At 41.8% G+C, this 17,675-nt stretch overlaps 1 protein-coding gene across 19 annotated transcripts in view; it reads right to left on the bottom strand.

Moving 5' to 3' along the window:
* PRRG1 (proline rich and Gla domain 1) overlaps window positions 1-17,675 on the bottom strand; it is a 466,522-nt gene that overhangs the window by 297,346 nt on the left and 151,501 nt on the right. The gene's annotated exons all lie outside the window — the stretch shown is intronic.

Raw genomic sequence — 17,675 nt, 5'->3', positions numbered from 1 at the left:
CCGACTCTGTGTGACCCCATAGACGGCAGCCCATCAGGCTCCCCTGTCCCTGGAATTCTCCAGGCAAGAACACTGGAGTGGGTTGCCATTTCCTTCTCCAATGCAGGGAAGTGAAAAGTGAAAGTGAAGTCGCTCAGTAGTGTCTGACTCTTAGTGACCCCATGGACTGCAGCCCACCAGGGTCCTCTGTCCATGGGAGTTTCCAGGCAAGAGTACTAGAGTGGGGTGCCATCGCCTTCTCTGAACCACAATGCTAGACTCTGGCTAATCAAAACAGAAAAGGCATTTTTAGAAGGATGTCTAATGGCCTCTGGGGAAGGACTGAGAACTTTGCTGAGAAAATGCAAAGCATCACATGGAGTGGAGCCCTGTCTTCCATCTGTCTTGACATTTCTCCCTCAACAGGAAGGGTACTCAGATGTTGGGCTACCCAAAGTGATAAACATATCATCTAGCTTTTTCTAACCCTCTTTTAGCAGACGTTACTGGTGATCTGCCCACATCAACTTGACCAGCCAGGACAGCTAAAGCCCCAGTCACTTCAGCCCCAGACTGGAGCTGACAGCTTATGTCTGTGATGTTCTCAGCATTGCCCTTGGCTAACCAGAAGAGCCAATGACAGGTACACAAAAGCCTGGACCATTTTGCCCCATCTCTGCTGTGAGACTTGCACTTCAGAATCTGTCATGTTAGACTCAGCCTGAGATCACATCCTTGATTCTTTCTCCTGCTCTATTCGGCCTCCCTTCCTTCTGTACAGTTTTCCTCTGAGTGTATTCCTTCAATAAATCCCTGTCTCCAGCTCTGTTTACAGGAAACTCAACCTAAAAATCCACCCCTAAACAACACAACTCCTTCTTCTTTTAATGACATTTACCACTCTTATGACAATTTTTTTCTTCACATGCCTATATTTCTTAATAGACTACAGAATCCTTGAGTGCAAGGATTATGTGTTTTTTCCCCCTCTCCTTAAACCCTGGCATACATGTAATAGAAAGCTTAAAAAATAGTAAACTGAACTTAATTGAAAATAAAGGCCTGATCACAGTGAATTTAAAAATGAATAGAAATGAGATAGTGGAAACAATAAAGGTAGGCTATTCTGTCTAATGTCTAAATGTCACTATTGGCTTACCTATTTTTATCCTCCTACTAGACTGTGGATGATAGAGCAAAAGCAAGTTTTTAGTAATTAATCTCTGATCAAAAGGATTTCATAACAAGACAAGGTTTATGCAATCTGGTTAATTTCCCAACTGGGTAAGATGTATTCTTTATTTCTTTGCTAGTTTCATCATTACCTACTCAGGAGGGGTTCAAGTTTAAAATTTTGTGGCTCGGCAATCTGTTCCATTCGAATGTCTGAAAATATGAATGGCCAGAATGGATGGCCATTCTGGATGGCCAGAATGAAGGATTTCACCCACTGTGTTTGCATTTTTGAAGCCTATGTTCCTTATCACTCACCTATTATGCACAATTACTTGAATTTGGCAAATGATTCCAGTTTTATTACCATGTTGGTTCAAGGGTAGGAGTCTGTGTGTGATGGATATGAGATAATGTTTACTGAGCATTTATTATATATATATATTTCATCAATTGTTGGGGGCTAGACCATTGACAACAAAGAATAGAAAGTATCTCCATGTGGAAGGAGCTCAAGATAGCTAGAATCATGGCATCCGAGAAGTAGGATCATATACAGAGGACCTCCATCAACCATTTTCAAACTGATTAATAATTAATGCTGAGCCTGTAAGAATCAAGAGGGTGCAGTGCAATGGGATGATACGCAAGCTTAGGTCAGTCAAGAAAGAACATCTTTTGGAGAGAAATGTCTAAGTGCACTTATGACCCTCATTTTAAGACACTTTTTCAACATTCCCTTCTAACCCATGCCTCCTATTCATGTTTACTCGTGAATTCTCAAGACATGATTCTGGACATGATATAACCAAACACTGGGACAAACTGAGTGGGTGCTGATCAGCCTGGCTTTTAGGCTAAGATGTTGCCACTTAGTGAAATATCATTGGTCCAAGTTCTGGCCCTTGTACTCACAAATATAATTCATGGCTTCCTTTTTCTCAGTGAACCCACTGAGAAAGATGAACAGCTTCTGTGAGGGGTCAGCAACCTTTTCCTGTAAGGCATATATATTTTAGAATTTACAGACTTATGGTCTTTGTCACAGCTCCTCAACTCTTACTGTAATGTGAAAGCAGCCACAGAGAATATGTAAATGAGTAAGTGTGGCTGTAGCCCCAATAAAACTTTATAAAGAACAAGTGGCTGGTCACATTCGACACACAGGTTGTCGTTTGCCAATCCCTGTTCTAGAAGACTGACTTATACCAACAGGATTTCAAAGAGTCACTAATCAGCCAGATAAGACTCACATATAACCAAGACAGATTATCTGCAAAGAACATCCTACCAGAAATTAACCATTAATGTAACTAAATACAAATCAAAAGACTGCTTAGTAAGCAGTGAGTCAGGCAAGTTAAACTGTTTTCTTGGATTTTGTTCTTCCAGAAGTGATCCTGAGAAAATGGAAGTGTTTACTTGGCAGATAATCCCTGGAACTACCAGTAAGGAAGCAGAAAAGTAAAGCAGGGAAGGGAAGGAAGCCAGTAAAATCTGCATAGATGAGAAGGATCACTAAGAGCAACTTCTTGATAGAACACACCTCGAATTGTAATTCAGAAAGATACATGCACCCCAATGTCCATTGCAGCACTATTCACAACAGCCAAGGCATGGAAGCAACATAAATGTCCACTGATTGACAGATGAATGGGTAAAGAAGATACATATACCATGGAGTATTACTCAGCCATAAAAGAGAACAAAATAATGCCATTTGCAGCAACATGAATGGACCTAGAGATTGTCATACTGAGTGAAGTAAATCAGACAGAGAAAGACAAATATCATATGATATCATTTAAATGTGGAATCTAAAATATGATACAAAGGAACCTATCTATGAAATAGAAACAGAATCGGGGACATAGACAACAGACTGGTTGCCAAGGGGAAGGGGTGGGGAAGGAGTGGAGTGGAAGGTTAAGGTTAGCAGATGTAAACTTTTATACATAGAATGGATAAATAAAAAGGTCTTAGTGTATAGCACAGGGAACTATATTCAATCTTTTATAATAAATCATAATGGAAAAGAACACTTTTAAAAATAATGTATGTATGCACAGCAGAAATCAAAACACTGTAAATCAACAATATTTATGTATATATTATATAAAAATTAAATATATATATATATACACATACATACATAGATAATGAAAAAAGGAAACATGGGGCTTGCTAACCTGAGGTGAGGTCAACACTTGTCCTATTCTTGTTTTGCTTCTGTCTACAGTGGTTCAGGACACTACGTGCCCTGTGCTGCCATGGTTATTATAAGAGGAGACCAAAGGCTGGCCTATGGAAGAGCAGAAAGTGGACTAGCAGTGGAAGAAGAAAAGTGGGCAATGAGGCCAGAGGAGGAGGGCCAGAGAGAACCAGAAGCAGTGGGGTTTAGACAGAAGTAGGGTGAGCAATAATCACTGCAGCCTAGGGGAAAAGGAAGAGATAGAAACAGACCTCTTCTGACTCCTAAGATCAATATGTTACTAGTAGTAATAGTGGTGGTGATGGGAGGGTTTGCGAGTATTCATCTTATGGATCCAGCATTTGTGCTTTCTGCTTCTCTCCATTGCTCTTCACCAGAGACTGCATTTTCTTCTGGTTTGGCTGTTTGGGCTTGTAGTTTCACCCAGAGTCACTGCTTCTGATCACCTATAACCTATTCCAGGGGATCGAGGATCAACACAATAGTAACAGCTGAATGCAAGGATATGGATGATCATGGCTATCTTCTTTGTCAGGTCAGGTGAACCCTCAGGGGTTGACTAACCAGGTAGTTACTCTGGAGCAACTACAGAGAACAAGAGTGGGTCTATACTTTCTGGGTCCACACCCCGGGTTTTGGAACACAAGCCCATAAAAGAAAGTGAAAGTCGCTCAGTCGCATCTGACTCTTTGCAAACCCATAGACTACGTAGTCCATGGAATTCTCCAGGCCAGAACACTGGAGTGGATAGCCTTTCCCTTCTCCAGGGGATCTTCCCAACCCAGGGATCGAACCCAGGTCTTCCACACTGCAGGCAGATTCTTTACCAGCTGAGCCACCAGGGAAGCCTGAGAATACTGGAATGGGTAGTCTATCCTTTCTCCCGTGGATCTTCCTGACCCAGGAATTGAACCAGGGTCTCCTGCATTGCAAGCATTTTCTTTACCAGCTGAGCTACTAGGGAAGCCCATGAAAGACAGACCTCCAAAGTTCTGGCATATTTGGGACAAAACAATTTTCCAGCTGTTTCACTGACTTTGTGAACCACTGCCACCCTCTTTTGAAGTCAACAAACAACAGTAAGCCTAGCAGTTGAGAGTGTAGGTTTTGGCATCATGCAGACCTGATATTGACCATGTCTCAGCTACTCAGTGCTGCTGCATGGTATATTCATCCAGACATACATGTCCCTAACTCATCGAGGACCCTGTGAAGAATGCACTCTCACAACAGCATTTGAGGCCAATGTAGACTTAAGATTTCACAGTAGAAATCAAGAAGGAATCCATATCATGCCACCCAAAGTAATCAATGTTAGTATCTCTGACATTTATCATCTCCCAAATCCCTTCTTAGCCTTCCTTGATATAATGATCTTCTCTCTGTCCTTCATACAGTGTCCAGCATCACTGACTCCATTCTTGTCAACCTTATCCCTATTTATTTTCTCTTCTATCTTGCTACACCGCTGAGTCCCCTCCAGATCTCCAGCTCAGCAACATAAAAACTTCACCAGGTAACAGGACCTTCTGAGAAGGCAAGTGGGGTTATATGGTATTAGTTGCAAGAAGCAGAGGGAATTATTTCTTATGTCTCAAGGACTTCCCCTTCATTGGTATTTCTTTCTGGGTTTCCACTTCATTCCTTGAGAAAGAAGCACACGGGAGCACCTTTTCCTGCTTCTCTCTGCTCTCTGGCCCACTTCTCTTCAAGGGTGAAGGAATAACTTTTCTAAACAAAGACACTAAGAAAAAAAACACAGTAGGTCTACGTGGCAGCCCTGGAGGGGTGCCGCTCAGATTCGATTTCAAGAAAGAACTTGCCAGTGAGTTGCAACAAGTCAAGTTAGTTGACAGCCTCCAGATTTTGAAAACCATGTTCTTCTCCTTGGGCAGCCCCAACCCATGACTAAACACAGTGGGAGTGCCAAGGCCTGGCCATTTCTGCCTAAGGTGGTACCCCTTTAAGAGACAAGGTTTGCTTTGGAGGTCCCCATGGGTTGGCAGGGGTTTTGTCAAATGTGCTTTGAGATCCCAGGCTCTCCTGCCCTATTGTGCTTTCTTCCTTTTTTATCTTTCAAAACTTAAACTCTCAATAAAATTTTTGCACTCCTGGGTCTCAGAGTCTGCCTCTCAGAAGACCCAGCTTTACCCCTTCCCCATCCCTCCTTCCCTCCTCTGTTTCTCTGTGTATCTCTGTGTAGTCTCTTTGTGTGTCTGTGTCTCTGTGTGTGTGTCTCTCTGCGTTTGTGTGTGTCTCTCTTTTTCTCTCTGTGTATCTGTGTGTGTCTCTGTCTCTCGCTGTCTCTGTCTGTATGTGTCTCCCGCCACCCCTCACAAACTCATGTGGTAAGTTCACCAGGAAAGATTTTCCCCCACAAGTGAGAGGCTACATTTTCTCATGCGCTGTCAGGAAGGGAGGTTCTGGGAGACTCCTTATGGCCATACATTCAGTTTCATTCTGTAATTCAATCTTAAGAGTGACAGAGCTGATATTTTTATCTCATCCATTTGATTCTTATGTCTCATGTCTCAATTGGTTTTGGGCTCAAGGAGGGAAACAGAGTTGATTTATTTTCAACTCCAGCATGAATAGGAAAAAAAAAAGAAACTCTTACATGTAATTGGAATATTTGAATGATTTCCTAGAGGCCATATAGGGCATTTCTTCTACTCTTTTGTAATGAGTTCATTTTTAAAAAGTTCATCAGGAAAAGAAAAAAATAAAATGTAAGGAGAAATAAAGAAATTCTCAGACAAGCCAAAAAAAAAAAGTTCATCAGGGACCTCCCTGGTGGTTCAGTGGCCAAGACTCTGCACTCCCAACACAGGGGGCCCCAGGTTCAATCCCTGATCAGGGAACTAGATTCCACATACTACAACTAAGACCCGGCAGAGTCAAATAAATAAAATAAATATTTTTAAAATTCAAAGGCATGATCTTAAAAGGTGATGAATATTTAGCAGGGTGACAGGCAGAACTGGGTACATCCCCAGTTTCCTCACCCTCTTGGAGGGACAGTTCTGCAGTATGATCCCCATTCTCTCAGAGGGTCCCTTGGAGAATCAAGCTCCAAAGCATTAACTTACTTCCTCTATTACTGAACTTCTACCCTTTCTCTCGCTTTTCCCTCTCTGTGCTTCCTGTTTTCACTCCAAAACTACACTGCTTGCATTCAACCCTTCTTTTAGTATATATTCTGGGGGAAGATGCAAACTCAGACACCTCCTAGAGCCTATCAGACTTTCTCCAAGAAATTAGAAGAGCGAGCGAGTTGGTGAGAAAACAGGAAGCAGCAGACATGGTGAGTGCAGTCAAACCACAGGAACTGTGGAGCTTCCATGTGAAGGACCAGGAACTCCTGCAGTGATGGTTTCTGGAAAGGCCTCAAGCACAGATTACAGAAGCCCTCTCGGGTTTCAGCTCCCGTGAGGCTTGGTTCCATGTCCGTGAGGTCGCCTGCTGCCCGACTAAGTCTGTTTCTGTTCCTTGCAGGTTAAACAGCCTTGACTCGACCAGAAGGCCAAGTAACTCCAAGCTTGCTCCCAATATGTCTCTTCGGATCAGGTTATTCTCATTTGCAATGCAGAAGCTGAGATCACCAGCACATTCATCATAAACAACAGTCCTTTTAAACCATCACACTCTAAAAGATGTTGTAGAAGCTCCAGGCCCAATGGCAGCTGGTTATTAAATCATTCTGAAGTTAGGGATTGAGTGGGGAAAGAAGGTCCCTGCAACCACAGTCAGCTTTGAGAAATACGTTCCTTGGGGTCCTTATCACTGCCTAGTTCAGAAGTAAGTCCAAATAGAAAAAGTCAGGCTTGTTAAACCAAACCTCTCTGCAACCAATCAATACAGGACTCAGGTTCTGAAGAACATGGTTTTCAGCAAATGTAGTTTTGGATTTTGAGAGAATGCTTTATGAGTTCCCTCCCTCTAAAGAGCTATCTACATAGTGTGCCTTCCTAGGAAAGAGACTCAGCAGGCCCCCTCAGGGGTTACTGTGTAAGTATTGCAGATGGTAGGGTTTGGCAGAAGGAGGTCTGGAGGAACTCTGTAAGCTGGGATCTTTAGTGAGGTCCCTCAGCTGCAGGACTAAACCACAATGGCCAGCACCACAAGGAACCATACTTAACCCTAACTCTTGCCAAGTTTGTATCTAGTCCAGGTCACAGAGGGATTTTAGTACCTCCTGCTGTGCAGACTTTCTTTCCTACCTCCCTCCCCACCCCCTCCCTCTAGGCTGTACCAGAGCACCAGCTCTGGGTGCCCTGCATCATGCATCGAACTCGCACAGGTCATCTATTTTACATATGGTAATATACATGCTTCTAAGCTATTCTCTCAAATCATTCCACTCTCGCCTTCTCACACTGAGCCCAAAACTCTGTTCTTTATGCCTGTGTCTCCTTCGCTGCCTGCATGTAGGATTATTGGTACCATCTTTCTAAACTCCATATATATGCAATAATATACAGTATTTGCCTTTCTCTGACTTACTTCACTCTGTATAATAGGTGCCAGGTTCATCTACCTCATTAGAACTGACTCGAATGTATTCCTTTTTATAGCTGAGTAAGGAACCAGAGATCAAATTGCCAACATCTGCTGGATCATGGAAAAAGCAAGAGAGTTCCAGAAAAACATCTATTTCTGCTTTATTGACTATGCCAAAGCCTTTGACTGTGTGGATCACAATAAACTGTGGAAAATTCTGAAAGAGATGGGAATACCAGACCACCTGACCTGCCTCTTGAGAAACCTATACGCAGGTCAGGAAGCAACAGTTAGAACTGGACATGGAACAACAGACTGGTTGCAAATAGGAAAAGGAGAAAGTCAAGGCTGTATATTGTCACCCTGCTTATTTAACTTATATGCAGAGTACATCATGAGAAATGCTGGGCTGGATGAAGCACAAGCTGGAATCAAGATTGCCAGGAGAAATATCAATAACCTCAGATATGCAGATGACACCACTCTTATGGCAGAAAGTGAAGAGGAACTAAAAACCCTCTTGATGAAAGTGAAAGAGGAGAGTGAAAAAGTTGGCTTAAAGCTCAACATTCAGAAAACAAAGATCATGGCATCTGGTCCCATCACTTCATGAGAAATAGATGGGGAAACAGTGGAAAGAGCGTCAGACTTTATTTTGGGGGGCTCCAAAATCACTGCAGATGGTGACTGCAGCCATGAAATTAAAAGACACTCCTTGGAAGAAAAGTTATGACCAACCTAGATAGCATATTGAAAAGCAGAGACATTACTTTGCCAACAAAGGTCCGTCTAGTCAAGGCTATGGTTTTTCCAGTGCTCATGTATGGATGTGAGAGTTGGACTGTGAAGAAAGGTGAACGCCGAAGAATTGATGCTTTTGAACTGTGGTGTTGGAGAAGACTCTTGAGAGTCCCTTGGACTGCAAGGAGATCCAACCAGTCCATTCTAAAGGAGACCAGCCCTGGGTGTTCTTTGGAAGGAATGATGCTAAAGCTGAAACTCCAGTACTCTGGCCACCTGATGCGAAGAGTTGACTCATTGGAAAAGACCCTAATGCTGGGAGGGATTGGGGGCAGGAGGAGAAGGGGACAACAGAGGATGAGATGGCTGGATGGCATCACTGACTCGATGGACATGAGTTTGAGTGAACTCTGGGAGATGGTGATGGACAGGGAGGCCTGGCGTGCTGTGCTTCATGGGGTCGCAAAGAGTCAGACACGACTGAGCAACTGAACTGAACTGACTATCCCATTGTGTATATGCACCACAACTTGCTTATCATGCTGTGCTGAAGATACCCTGCTAACAAAACTCAAAGACCCCCACTTAACCAAATGTCAAAGATGTTATTACCAACAGCAGATAAACTAACATCACATGCTTCCTGACGTGGTGCTCTAAGGACACAGACTCATTTATGTAGTGTTTCTGCCAGAAGAGCACATAAATCAAATCTATTCATGAGGAAACATCAGACAAACCCAAACTGAGAGACTCCTCCACAACAGCTAGCATGTAATCTCTAAGAATATCTGTGTCATGAATGACAAAGAGAGGCTAAGAGCTGGCCCATGTCAAAGGAGGTTAGGGATTTCCCTCGTGGTCCAGGGGTTAAGACTTCGCCTTCCAATGCAGAGGACATGGATTCGATCACTGGATGAGGAACTAAGATCCCTCATGCCATGCAGTGGGGCCACAGGAAAATTTAAAAAAATGAGGCTAGAGAGACATGGTAGTTAAACACAAAACACATATACCAGGATTAGATCTAGGGGGGGAAAATTGCCAGGATAACACTGTTGTGACAATTGTTGAAAACTGAATGCAGACTATAGTATGGGCCTCCCTGAGAGCTCAGTTGGTAAAGAATCTGCCTGCAATGCAGGAGACCCCAGTTTGATTCCTGGGTCAGGAAGATCCCCTGAAGAAGGCATAGGCTACCCACTCCAGTTTTCTTGAGTTTCCCATGTGGCTCAGCTGATAAAGAATCTGCCTGTAATGCGGGAGACCTGGGTTCAATCCCGGGTTGGGAAGATCCCCAGGAGAAGGGAAAGGCTACCCACTCCAGGACTCTGGCCTGGAGAATTCCATGGACTAGTCCATGGGGTCGCAGAGAGTCAGATACAGCTGAGTGACTTTCACTTGGTGAAAACTGAATGCAGGCTATATTATACAGTATGTACTGTGTGCAGTGCTTAGCCGCTCGGTAGAAATTTGAATACTTACAGTATAATTTTGTTTTTAATTTCATTTATTTATTTTTGGGGGGGCCCTGCAGCATGTGGGATCCTATTTCCCCAACCAGAGATCAAACTCATGTCCCCTGCATTGGAAGCACAGAGTCAACTGCTGTAGCCCCATGGAAGTCCCTATAGTTTTCTAAGAGAATTGTTTGTTCTTAAGCTAAATGAAGTGGTGTTAGCTGCAGCCATCTGCCTCAACTTGAAATAAATAAGCATTTATATATGTACATATATGCATATATGTGTATATATGGACATATACAACATGAAAAAATGTTAACAATTAACATATCTAAATAAAAGATTAAGTTAGGAGGATTCCCTGGTGGCTCAGTGGTAAAGAATCTGCCTGCCAATGCAGGAGACATGGGTTCAATCCCTGATCCAGGAAGATTCCACAGGCCAAGGAGCAACTAAACCCATGCACCACAACTACTGAGCCTGCTCTAGAGCCTGGGAACCAGAGCTACTGAAGCCCGCGTACCTAGAGCCCGTTCACTGTCAGAAGAGAATAGCCTCCACTCACTGCAACTAGAGAAAAGCCTGTGCAGCAATGAAAAGCCAGCACAGCCAAAAGTTAATAAACAAAATTAAAGCTAGGGAGGTATGCGTATGATATATGCAATTCTTCTGTAAGTTGCAAGATTTTCTCATTATAAATTTTTAAAGGCCCACTTTATGATTCTTTTATTAAAAACAAATAACACAGAGGAAAAAAAATTAAATACATTGATGCCACAGTAAAGTGGAAAGAGAATGGGCCGGGACACCCTGAGTACTAATTACTCAGAGTTCTACCACTAAATAACTGAGCATTTTGGGAGAAAGTCACTAAATCCCTTCATGACGCAGTTTTCTATAAAATGAAAGAGCTGCTCGAGATAATCTATGGGATGAGTTCTTGTTCTCACACTTCCCAAGGCTCCTCTCTCCACATCTTCCCTCTAACAATACCACGTCATAAACTTGAGTATATTTATTCTTTATTGATTTCTTTAAATATAGCAGCCTTCTTCCTGAAAGCAAAGCCACAAACCAGCAACAGTAACCAGTTTTGATATAAATGGCCTGCAAATGCAATTTAATGCATTTTTAAATAGAAGTGCACTCACAGGCAGTATAATTAACTCAGAGGCATTCTTTTAGAGTAACCCTGGGTTTTTGGTATAAGTTCACTTCATCCATAGAGTCAAGAGAACATAATTGAGGTATATAAAAGTCAGCTCATTGGACACATTTTAACAGGGAAGACACAGTTGGCATCTCAAGTAAATAAAGCAATGACAAAAAAAAAATGAATAGTCTCATCAACAGATTATGATGTTATCTGCTGGCAATATTAGTCTGACGCTTACTGATACAATATAAGCCTGACAGTCAGTTATATGAGTAATGAATCTGAGCAAAAATTGATTACAAAATGTTCTTGGTTTAAACCTGGGCTAACCAACCTGCTGACCTGACAGAAATCCATGCAGTAAATCGCTTTGGGAGGTGTAAGGATCCAGAAAACTCTGCCTGTAAAGGGTAAAGCATCATTTTCATTTTGAGACCTACTTTCAGGTACTAAATTCAATTTTAGATGGCCTCAGCTTTTTTTTTTTTTTTTCCTGTCTCTAAAAGACCCAACTCACAAATCTGTCAGGCCTTCAGTTTCAGAAAATTGGCAATGGTAGGCTTTTTTCCAGATGAATTCCAAGGCTCGTTCAGCTTGGTTAGTTAATTACAGTCATTATCATGAAAAATACTAGGTCATGTTAGTTCCATTTTTTGCAGAAGAGTAACGTGTGGCTGTTTAGCCTGGTCATTTTGTATTCAGCAACTAACGCTGGCTTTTATTGGTGGTGGTGACATTGCTAGAGGTCAACTGCAAAGCACTGAGCAGGCAGGACAGCGTAACATGTCAGGAAAGTGACAACTGAACTGCCTAGTGTCACAGCACTGTTTTTTCCTTCAACATGAATGCACTGAGCCACTGCCTCCCTGCAAATGCTGTCATCTTGGAAAAATGACTTGACTTCTCTGTCCCCAAAATATTCTAACTGTAAAATGGGGGTATCATTTTATGTCTTGAAGATCAACGACTAACTATCTGCTAAAGAGAACATAGAGGTCTTACTTTGTAAGGAATTTTGAAGCCGAAAATCTAGGACTTTCCTTTGTTTCTTCCCAAAGCTCCACCGAAACAATAGAAAGGAAATTTTCTAAAGGGAGAAACCTGAAAGGATAAGTCTTAATATAAGATAATGATACTGCAGGGCCCTGTGGGGCTCCTGGGCATTAGATCTTTGTGTCCTCCATTTCCTTGATTTTAGGAAACCACCTTCATTCAGCCTCTACGACCTTCCCTGAGTTCCAATGGGTAGATTTGAGCAGTTAATTAGGGAAGGGAGACGATAGGAGACCAGGGAGAAACAGTTAAGAACAGCCTTGGGGTAATGTCCTGTTACCCCAAGTAACAGGAGAACGTCAAGGCTGTATATTGTCACCCTGTTATTTAACTTATATGCAGAGTACATCATGAGAAATGCTGGGCTGGAAGAAGCACAAGCTGGAATCAAGATTGCCAGGAGAAATATCAATAACCTCAGATATGCAGATGACACCACTCTTATGGCAGAAAGTGAAGAGGAACTCAAAAGCCTTTTGATGAAAGTGAAAGTGGAGAGTGAAAAAGTTGGCTTAAAGCTCAACATTCAGAAAACGAAGATCATGGCATCTGGTCCCATCACTTCATGGGAAATAGATGGGGAAACAGTGGAAACAGTGTCAGACTTTATTTTTCTGGGCTGCAAAATCACTGCAGATGGTGATTGCAGCCATGAAATTAAAAGACACTTACTCCTTGGAAGGAAAGTTATGACCAATCTAGATAACATATTAAAAAGCAGAGACATTACTTTGCCAACAAAGTTCCGTCTAGTCAAGGCTATGGTTTTTCCAGTGGTCATGTATGGATGTGAGAGTTGGACTGTGAAGAAAGCTGAGTGCTGAAGAATTGATGCTTTTGAACTGTGGTGTTGGAGAAGACTCTTGCGAGTCCCTTGGGCACCAAGATATCCAACCAGTCCATCCTAAAGGAGATCAGTCCTGGGTGTTCTTTGGTAGGACGGATGTTGAAGCTGAAACTCCAATACTTTGACCACCTGATACGAAGAGCTGACTCATTGGAAAAGACCCTGATGCTGGCAAAGATTTAGGGCAGGAGGAGAAGGGGACGACAGAGGTTGAGATGGTTGGATGGCATCACTGACTCAATAGACATGGGTCTGGGTAAACTCTGGGAGTTGGTGATGGACAAGGAGGCCTGGCGTGCTGCGATTCATGAGGTCACAAAGTGTCGGACACAGCTGAACGACTAAATGAACTGAATGTCCTGTTTCCCCATCCATGGATATACGCAACAGTATCTCTGAACTATTCTGCAGATACTGAACCCCCCACCCCCGGGGGGGAGAAGTTAACGATTAATAATGGTATGCTGCCCACAAGCATATAGACCCCAGACCACTTGGACCTGAAGTTTGATGATACTGACTCCTACTTACCTCAGCACTAACCCATCAGAAGAATGTCCATGAGCTGATCACACCCTTTTGAACCATTACTATAAAACTTCTCAGTATCTTCTGCAAGTAGGACACAAGGTTTTGAGGGCCTGCAGTGGCCCCCTTTACCTGGAAAAGCAATAAAGCTACTCTTTTTTACTTCACCCAAAACTCTATCTCCAAGATTCGATTTGGCACCATTGTGCAGAGAAGCTGAGCTTTTGGCATCAATTTGACAAGTTTCCAAACAAAATCTGGAAACCGGAAAGCAGTAAATGATTTAGAAAACTTGAGGACTCTGAATCCTAAAGTGGCAGCAGGGGAAGCTGAGAACCAATCTGATCTACCCAGAGCACCTTGAAAAGCTTATAAATTGGTAATAACAACTAATTGTGGAAGCTGGGGATGAGGGTGGGCCTGAACGTAGGATGATCGGGTCAAACTATTTTCATGAAGACTAGATTCCAGACACCCTATGTGTCTATGTGCAGCATTTGACTGCACTATCTATTACTCTGGCAGCAACTGGGGTGTTGGTCTTTGGAGAGAACAGGACAGGAGACTTCTGGCCTGGAGAACACCAGGTACAGTTGAAGTCAGGAGTATTGTATGGAAAAATAGGGGATGAAGTCAACAAGTATATACTAAATTTGATATGCTACTTCTCTTAGCCCTCTTCCATTCAGATCCTATTGCAATGACAGCTAGACTTGTGCCTTCCAGGAAGGTCATTGGATAATCCTTCTTTGTGTATGTAGACATCAAACATTCCCCACGGGAATATGTCGGTCATGTCACCACTTTACCATGTCACCCACATTCAACAAGACCAACCTACTTCCAGTCAGCTTTTAAATACTTCATTCTCAAGTATGAACTGAAGAGAGAGACCTTCTCAGGAACACCTCTAACCTGAAAAGACTGAAGTCAAACAGAACAAAACATACATGCCAACAGAAAAAGGAGTATGTAGGGGAGGAACTGAATTTGCAAGGAGAAGAAAACGTCAGAGCATTCCATTAATGTCCTTAAAGAGAAAAGAGAATACTGCATCCATGAGATGAGAAGAAGGTGCTAGTAAAAGGAATATTCAGAGAACTACCCTCCAAAAATAACAGGTATTATAGAAATGAAAACTATGATAGTGAAATAAAATGTGTGGCATATTAAGTTGAAGAAATCTTCCATAAAGCAGAGACAAAAGACAGACTGTATGGAAAAGATAAGAAAACTCAAAGCCCAATCCAGATAGTCCAACAGCCAGTTAACAAGAATTGAAGAAAAGCAGAAGAAAATGGAGAGGAAGAAATTCTTAAAGAACTAGCAATAAAATGCCCCACAACTGAAGGACAAGAGTTTTTAAAGGACCTATTAAGTGCCCAGCAAAATTCATAAAAATATACCTACAACAAGACATATCATAACTAATTTTCAGAACTCGAGGGGGAAAAAAAGAGATGATCCTATATGCTTCCAGAGAGCAGAATAAACTGTTTCTATTCAAAAGGCCACATATTAGAATGACTCCAGTCCTCTAAACAACAGCACAGTATCAAGGTAATGGGGAAATGCCTTCAAGATTCTGAAGGAAAATGACTCTCAAGCTAGACTTCTATTTAATTACCAATGTTTCAGAGTGCAATGAAAATATTTTTGTACAAGTTAAGTCCCCCCAAGTTTGCTTCTTTTAAGTCCTTTCCCAGGAAACTCCTAGAGGATGAGCTTCATCAAAAGGAACAAATAAATCAATGAAAAGGGAGGTAAGGAACCAGGCAACAGTGGATGCAAGTAAAGGAGCCACAGAAATTCACAGGCTGAAGCAGGTGGGAGGTTCACAGAACGACACCTGTGTACCAGGAGTAGAGAGGCCCAGCAGTCCAGGTTGGAGGTGGTCAGAAGACTTTAGCTTTATTATTTAAGATATTTGAAATGGAGAGAACACCTGAGGATCAAAATTGTTAAGAAGAGATTTAGACAATAGATAGAGAGTCAGGGGTTGAAATGGAAATACGAATGTAGAAAATCAAACAAGCAAAGAAACACTGGTGATCATTCACTCCAGGTAAAATAAATAGTTGTACAAAAATAAAAAAAACTAACCACAGTATTTTATGGAGCTCAGTTGTGACTAGAATTTACATAGTCAACTGAACTCACCATAATTATGCTGTAACTATATAAAGATGGTGGATGACAAGAGCAGGTGCATGATGGGGGCTGGAAGGATGAAAGGGAGCTAAATTGTTAGTAATGAGAAGTCAATAGATAAGGCTGAAAACTGAAAACAAAGAAAGTGATAAGCATATTATTTAAAGATATCAAACTAATTAGGTAAAAAATCACTGACAATTGTTGCCATTGGAAGGGGAAATGTGGAAGAGGCTTGAATTTTTATACTCTGTGCAGAGCTTCACTATAAATAAAAACTCAATTATAAGAAAGAGGATATCAACAAGACTAAAAATAATGAATGCACATCAAATATGTTTAAAATTATGTAAGGAAAACAAATCATTGTTTTGAAAGCTATCTTCTGTTTTAGAAGTACTCCAGCAATAAATGAAGACAAAACAATAGAGTTAGAATATTACTATTTTGTGACCCTAGTAAAATAATGAATCTGGAACATGATCATCAGTGTCTGCTAATTACACAAAAAAGCAAGGAAACATTACAAGCCTGATGATGGAAGTACACAACCCACATATGATGTATTGCCAAAAATTCAAATTAAGCAAAACAAACCTTTAGAGAAATTTGAACACTGACTGATGATTTAAAGGAATTGTTATTTAAACATTTCATTGATATTAAGATTATTTTCCCTAAGTGTTCTGTTTTAGTAGAGGGGTCCTCAAACTTGAATGTACATCAGCAAGATAAATAAAAAACTGGTTAATTTAAAAAACAGATTGAAATTAAAAAGAATGCATCTGAGTCAGTTCTAATGAAGTGGATGAAACTGGAGCCTATTATACAGAGTGAAGTAAGTCAGAAAGAAAAACACCAATACAGTATATTAACACATATATGTGGGATTTAGAAAGATGGTAATGACAACCCTATGTGCAAGACAGAAAAAGAGATGTAGATATAAAGAACAAACTTCTGGACTCTTTGGGAGAAGGTGAGGGTGGGATGATTTGAGAGAACAGCATCGAAACATGTATGCTCAGTTCAGTCGCTCAGTCGTGTCTGACTCTTCACCACCCCATGAATTGCAGCACGCCAGGCCTCCCTGTCCATCACCAACTCCCGGAGTTCATTCAAACTCATGCCCATCGAGTCAGGGATGCCATCCAGCCATCTCATCCTCTGTCGTCCCCTTCTCCTCCTGCCCCCAATCCCTCCCAGCATCAGTCTTTTCCAATGAGTCAACTCTTCGCATGAGGTGGCCAAAGTATTGGAGTTTCAGTCTCAGTATCAGTCCTTCCAAAGAACACCCAGGACTGATCTCCTTTAGGATGGACTGGTTGGATCTCCTTGCAGTCCAAGGAACCCACAAGAGTCTTCTCCAACACCACAGTTTAAAAGCATCAATTCTTTGGCACTCAGCTTTCTTCACAGTCCAACTCTCACATCCATACATGACCACTGGAAAAACCATAGCCTTGACTAGATGGACCTTTGTTGACAAAGTAATGTCTCTGCTTTTCAATATGCTATCTAGGTTGGTCATAACTTTCCTTCCAAGGAGTAAGCGTCTTTTAATTTCATGGATGCAATCACCATCTGCAGTGATTTTGGAGCCCCCCAAAATAAAGTCTGACACTGTTTCCATTGTTTCCCCATCTATTTCCCATAAAGTGATGGGACCAGATGCCATGATCTTCGTTTTCTGAATGTTGAGCTTTAAGTCAACTTTTTCACTCTCCTCTTTCATTTTCATCAAGAGGCTTTTTAGTTCCTCTTCACTTTCTGCCATAAGGGTGGTGTCATCTGCATATCTGAGGTTATTGATATTTCCCCCCGCAATCTTGATTCCATCTTGTGCTTCTCCCAGCCCAGCGTTTCTCATGA

Source organism: Bubalus kerabau, chromosome X (assembly GCF_029407905.1).
Source record: "Bubalus kerabau isolate K-KA32 ecotype Philippines breed swamp buffalo chromosome X, PCC_UOA_SB_1v2, whole genome shotgun sequence".
In the NCBI taxonomy this organism is placed as follows: domain Eukaryota; kingdom Metazoa; phylum Chordata; class Mammalia; order Artiodactyla; family Bovidae; genus Bubalus; species Bubalus kerabau.
Note: the sequence above shows the minus strand (reverse complement) of the source record. Positions and strands in the feature narration are given on the sequence as shown.